Genomic DNA, 6933 nt, shown 5'->3' with positions numbered 1-6933 from the left:
CTTGAAACTTAGTGGTTTTACAAACCATCGACTATTGATGCTCCTTCTTGATTTCTACTTTCCAGTGTCAAACATCGCGAATTTCTCAAGGATCATTGTATCTATCCTTGATATGTTATAGTTCATCACGAAGCTCACACAGCTTGGTGGCAGTGACTTTGGAGAACCATCACTATCTCATCTGGAAGATTAACTCCCACTTGATTCAAGTGATTGTCGTACTCAGACAATCTGAGCACACGCTCAACGATTGAGCTTTTCTCCTTTACTTTGTGGACAAAGAATCTTGTTGGAGGTCTCGTACCTCTTAACAAGGGCACAAGCATGAAATCACAATTTCATCTCTTTAGAACATCACTTATGTTCCGTGACGTTTCAAAACGTCTTCGGCGCCTTGCTTCCAAGCCATTAAGTATTTTGCACTGAACTATCGTGTAGTCATCAGAAATGTGTATGTCGGATGTTCACAGCATCCACAGACGACGCTCGAGGTGCAGCACACCGAGTGGTGCATTAAGGACATAAGCCTTCTGCGCAGCAACGAGGACAATCCTCTGCAAAGTTTGCTACTATCAACTTTCAACTAAATTTTCTCTAGGAACATATAAAAATAGTAGAGCTATAGCGCAAGCTACATTGTAATTCGCAAAGACCATTAGACTATGTTCATGACAATGAGTTCAATTAATCATATTACTTAAGAACTCCCACTCAAAAGTACATCTCTCTAGTCATTTGAGTGGTACATGATCCAAATCCACTATCTCAAGTCCGATCATCACGTGAGTCGAGAATAGTTTCAGTGGTAAGCATCTCTATGCTAATCATATCAAATATACGATTCATGATCGACCTTTCGGTCTCATGTGTTCTGAGGCCATGTCTGCACATGCTAGGCTCGTCAAGCTTAACCCGAGTGTTTCGCGTGTGCAACTGTTTTGCACCCGTTGTATGTGAACGTTGAGTCTATCACACCCGATCATCACGTGGTGTCTCGAAACGAAGAACTGTCGCAACGGTGCACAGTCGGGGAGAACACAATTTCGTCTTGAAATTTTAGTGAGAGATCACCTCATAATGCTACTGTCGTTCTACGCAAAATAAGGTGCATAAAAGGATTAACATCACATGCAATTCATAAGTGACATGATATGGCCATCATCATGTGCTTCTTGATCTCCATCACTAAAGCATCGGCACGATCTTCTTGTCACCGGCGTCACACCATGATCTCCATCAACGTGTTGCCATCGGGGTTGTCGTGCTACTCATGCTATTACTAGTAAAGCTACATCCTAGCAAAATAGTAAACGCATCTGCAAGCACAAACGTTAGTTTAAAGACAACCCTATGGCTCCTGCCGGTTGCCGTACCATCGACGTGCAAGTCGATATTAACTATTACAACATGATCATCTCATACATCCAATATATCACATCACATCGTTGGCCATATCACATCACAAGCATACCCTGCAAAAAACAAGTTAGACGTCCTCTAATTTTGTTGTTGCATGTTTTACGTGGTGACCATGGGTATCTAGTAGGATCGCATCTTACTTACGCAAACACCACAACGGAGATATATGAATTGCTATTTAACCTCATCCAAGGACCTCCTTGGTCAAATCCGATTCAACTAAAGTTGGAGAAACCGACACTCGCCGGTCATCTTTGAGCAACGGAGTTACTCGTAGCGATGAAACCAGTCTCTCGTAAGCGTACGAGTAATGTCGGTCTGAGCCGCTTCGATCCAACAATACCGCGGAATCAAGAAAAAACTAAGGAGGGCAGCAAAACGCACATCACCGTCCACAAAAACTTTTGTGTTCTACTCGAGAAGACATCTACGCATGAACCTAGCTCATGATGCCACTGTTGGGGAACGTCGCATGGGAAACAAAAAATTTCCTACGCGCACGAAGACCTATCATGGTGATGTCCATCTACGAGAGGGGATTTCCGATCTACGTACCCTTGTAGATCGCACAGCAGAAGCGTTAGTGAACGCGGTTGATGTAGTGGAACGTCCTCACGTCCCTCGACACGCCCCGCGAACCGTCCCACGAACCGTCCCGCGATCCGTCCCACGATCTAGTGCCGAACGGACGGCACCTCCACGTTCAGCACACGTACAGCTCGACGATGATCTCGGCCTTCTTGATCCAGCAAGAGAAACGGAGAGGTAGATGAGTTCTCCGGCAGCGTGACGGCGCTCCGGAGGTTGGTGGTGATCTAATCTCAGCAGGGCTCTGCCCGAGCTCCGCAGAAACACGATCTAGAGGTAAAACCGTGGAGATATGTGGTCGGGCTGTTGTGGCAAAGTTATCTCAAATCAGCCCTAAAACCTCCGTATATATAGGGGGAAGAGGGGGAGCCTTGCCTTGGGGTCCAAGGACCCCCAAGGGGGTCGGCCGAGCCAAGGGGGGAGTCCTCCCCTTCCAAACCGAATCCAACAAGGTTTGGAAGGAGGAGTCCTTCCCCCTTTTCCCACCTCCTCTTTTTTTTCTTTTCTCTTTGATTTTCTTCCTATGGCGCATAGGGCCTTCTTGGGCTGTCCCACCAGCCCACTAAGGGTTGGTGCGCCACCCCCAAGGCCTATGGGCTTCCCCGGGGTGGGTTGCCCCCCCGGTGAACACCTGGAACCCATTCGTCATTCCCGGTACATTCCCGGCAACTCCGAAAACCTTCCGGCAATCAAATGAGGTCATCCTATATATCAATCTTCGTTTCCGGACCATTCCGAAAACCCTCGTGACGTCCGTGATCTCATTCGGGACTCCGAACAACATTCGGTAACCAAGCATATAACTCAAATACTCATAAAACAACGTCGAACCTTAAGTGTGCAGACCGTGCGGGTTCGAGAACTATGCAGACATGACCCGAGTGACTCCTCGGTCAATATCCAATAGCGGGACCTGGATGCCCATATTGGATCCCACATATTCTACGAAGATCTTATCGTTTGAACCTCAGTGCCAAGGATTCATATAATCCCGTATGTCATTCCCTTTGTCCTTCGGTATGTTACTTGCCCGAGATTCGATCGTCAGTATCCGCATACCTATTTCAATCTCGTTTACCGGCAAGTCTCTTTACTCGTTCCGTAATACAAGATCCCGCAACTTACACTAAGTCACATTGCTTGCAAGGCTTGTGTGTGATGTTGTATTACCGAGTGGGCCCTGAGATACCTCTCCGTCACACGGAGTGACAAATCCCAGTCTCGATCCATACTAACTCAACGAACACCTTCGGAGATACCTGTAGAGCATCTATATAGTCACCCAGTTACGTTGCGACGTTTGATACACACAAAGCATTCCTCCGGTGTCAGTGAGTTATATGATCTCATGGTCATAGGAACAAATACTTGACACGTAGAAAACAGTAGCAACAAAATGACATGATCAACATGCTACGTCTATTAGTTTGGGTCTAGTCCATCACATGATTCTCCTAATGATGTGATCCCGTTATCAAGTGACAACACTTGCCTATGGTCAGGAAACCTTGACCATCTTTGATCAACGAGCTAGTCAACTAGAGGCTTACTAGGGACAGTGTTTTGTCTATGTATCCACACAAGTATTGTGTTTCCAATCAATACAATTATAGCATGGATAATAAACGATTATCATGAACAAAGAAATATAATAATAACTAATTATTATTGCCTCTAGGGCATATTTCCAACACCGACGACGCCCGGGATGCACTCGACATGTTCGACGGATGACCGAACAAGACCAGATATGTTTTGTTTGCTCATGTCCGATCAAATGTTCAATGTTTTGTGCATCCAGTAGTTCGCACATGATGAATGCTTGCAAACCACGATCATCTAGGAGGCGTACTTGTCAAGCATGATCAATGACAATGAAGATCCAATCGAAATTGATTATGAATTGGAGGCCACCACCGCATTTGAAGTTGGGACAACATCTGTCGGGGGGATAACCCCGGGATAGGCTCGTCAAGCCTGCTCCTTCATTTCCGGCCCAAAGGACATGAACATATACAGTTTCCCAAGGCCCAAGTCTTCCGGCCGACTAGGTAGTGCCTACCGGCTAGAGGACGAGGTGACATCCCTCTGGCCGACTAGGCAACCCCTGTCGGCTAGAGTCGAGGCGGTACCTCTTCTGAGCCGGCCTGGTCCAGCCAGCCCGACTAGGAATGAGGTGGCCGCACCCAAGCCGGCTGGCCAAGCAGGCTAGTTGGCTAAAGATCACAAGTCACATTAGATCGTAGGTCGGGATGAGACCTTACGATTAAAGGTAGCTCCGCATCGGCAAAGGTACTCGATTGGGCCGCCCGGCAGGTACGAGCGTCGGCGGCCACGCCGCTGACCTACCCCGGCTCTGATCCATCACCTAGCATAGTGTCGGACTGTCCCACTCCCACTCCATTACTGCACTCGGCGTGGGGAACAGTGGAGGCGGCCGTACTACCTGCCATGACGAATCTCGCTGGACGACGCTTGACGTACAACTCGTGCTCGGCGTCAACCTTACGCGAGAGCTTCATTGGTCAGCCGGCGGGTCCCACTACCAATCGAGACCATGCAGCCGACGGGCCCCTCAAGCGACAAGACAAGACTCTAGTGGGCCCCTGGCCAGCCGGCGAGGCTTCCAGCCGGGTCCCACCCTTGTACCCTTTATCCATATTGTAGGCCGGCGGGTTCATCTATAAAACCCCGCGGTCGCCTCCATGCAAGGGGGCCGATCATTCCACAGTCGAACAACACCATACGCTCACCAACCACAGAGAGAGAGGCAGAGACGAGCCGGCTGCTCCCCTCTTCCTCCTCCCAACACAGCTCCAGGAGCAACTCTGTACTCTGTTCATGCACATCAAACACTCCAGCAGGATTAGGGGTATTATCTCTACGGAGAGCCCTGAACCTGGGTACATCGTGCGTTCCATGCGTGTACCAACCTCGTTCCCAGCGTCCACCTTTGTCCCTTCGGTTCTCACCGACTTTAGCCTACCTATGGCATATGTTGTGAGTATTCACCGACATTTGGTGCCCACCATGGGGCCGATCGCGGCATCGGCTGGCTTTACGCGCTGGGCGGGGCCCCGCACCTACACCACCGGATGCATCGCGTCCGGATCAGTTTGCATGCCCGTGGAGCCCGCTTTCGACGAGGCAACACCCATGATGATCGACGTCCCCGTCCGCCATGCGGATTCGGACGAAGATTTTGATGACGAGGCGCTCCCTAGCGTCGTCGTCGCTGCTATGGAGAACCTCAGCGTTCTCTTCAGCGACCTACGTCTCAACGACGGTCCGCGCTACTTCGGCGAGGACTTCAACGTTGAGGCGCTCTGCGCCAGCTTCAGCAGGCTCTCCATCGCTGAGATGCCTGCCCACGACGTATATCCCAGCAACGTCCTCGTCTTTGATGGCCCTTCGCCGTCGGTGGGGTTCTTTACCCCATACCACGTTGCTGCCGTCTCCAATACCGCGGAGGTGATGGTTATCGGCGCCGGCACCAGCACGGCTCTCGCAAGGCCTCGGCTGGTGCTGGTGAGCCTGCCGCTGCTACCGCCGATACTCTTTGGGACGCCATCGCCGGCCTGAAGACAACCGTCACGGCTTTCGTAAACCCTGTTGACGCTCGGGCCTCGCTGGAGGAGGCTCGCAAGCGTATCCTGGAGGAGGGCATTGTCGTAGCTTCGGCAAAACGTCGGATGGAGGCTACGCAGCGCGAGTATAATTCCGCATACGGCCTTACTCTGATTTCCGAGGCCCCTAGCCGGCTTGGATCGGTCCACAGCCGCGGCCGGTTCATCGCCGAAGTCCTAGGTGGCGATCTGCCCACCTACGAGACCCCTGCGGCCAACATGCGAGTGGCTCAGGCAGCCATGAAGGAGATGGCGAGCCTGGAAGGCGACAAGCGCACTTTCTAGGAGAAGCGAGTCAAGGACCTCCTTGACGCCGCCAACCAGCAACACGCTCGATTTGACCCCAGTCAGGCTCAGTTGGAGTCCCCGGGACCCAATCCCGGAGCACGCTACAACCCTAGCGGTCAGCATCATGCAGAAGGATCTTCCTCGCATCGCCCTTCCAGCCGAAGGGCGAGGGAAGCCAAGACCGGCGCTCTCAGCGCCAGAGATTCTTCCCCCGCGAAGAACTCACGTCTCTGGTTCGCGAGGCGCCTCCCCTCTCGCCACTCGGCTGGCTCTCACGCTTCCCAGAATGATCGGGACGCTCGCCGACGTCTCATCGCCCTGGCCCAGTCAGCCCTCCTAGAGGAAGACGGTCCCGTCGGTCCGGCCTGCTTCGGCCCCCGGATCCGAGGGGAGCCGTTCCCCCGAGGTTTCACCTTGCCTCGGGACACGCCCAAATACAATGGCACGGCCAAGCCAGAGAACTGGCTGATTGACTACACCACGGCCGTCGGCATTGCCAGGGGCAACAAGCGCGTATCAGTCCGCTACGTGCCACTCATGTTGACTGGCTCGGCCCGGACTTGGCTTAACAGCCTCCCGGCCGGCAGTGTCATCTCCTGGGTGGACTTCGAGGAGGCATTCGTCTGCAATTTCACTGGCACCTACAAGCGCCCTGGCCGGCCCCGCGAGCTGGCCATGTGCATCCAGAAGCTCGACGACCCCCTTCGCGACTACGTCACCCGGTGGATGGAGCTCCGTAACTCCTGCGAGGGGGTGCATGAGGTACAAGCCATCCAGTACTTCATCGACGGTTGCCGAGACGGCACCCTCCTCAAGCAAAAGCTTATGTGCTCCGAGCCCACCTCTCTGGCGGTGCTCATGGCCAAGGCGGACAAATACGCCACGGCCGACTCGGCGATGCGCGTCAAGGTGACCGCCTCGGACAAGGCTGTCCCTATGCCGGCTACTCACAAGCCGGCTGGGGACAACCGAGGCAGCCAGAACAACTACAAGCACAAGGCGGATCAGACGG

Source organism: Hordeum vulgare, chromosome 1H (genome assembly GCF_904849725.1).
Source record: "Hordeum vulgare subsp. vulgare chromosome 1H, MorexV3_pseudomolecules_assembly, whole genome shotgun sequence".
Lineage (NCBI taxonomy): Eukaryota > Viridiplantae > Streptophyta > Magnoliopsida > Poales > Poaceae > Hordeum > Hordeum vulgare.
Note: the sequence above shows the minus strand (reverse complement) of the source record.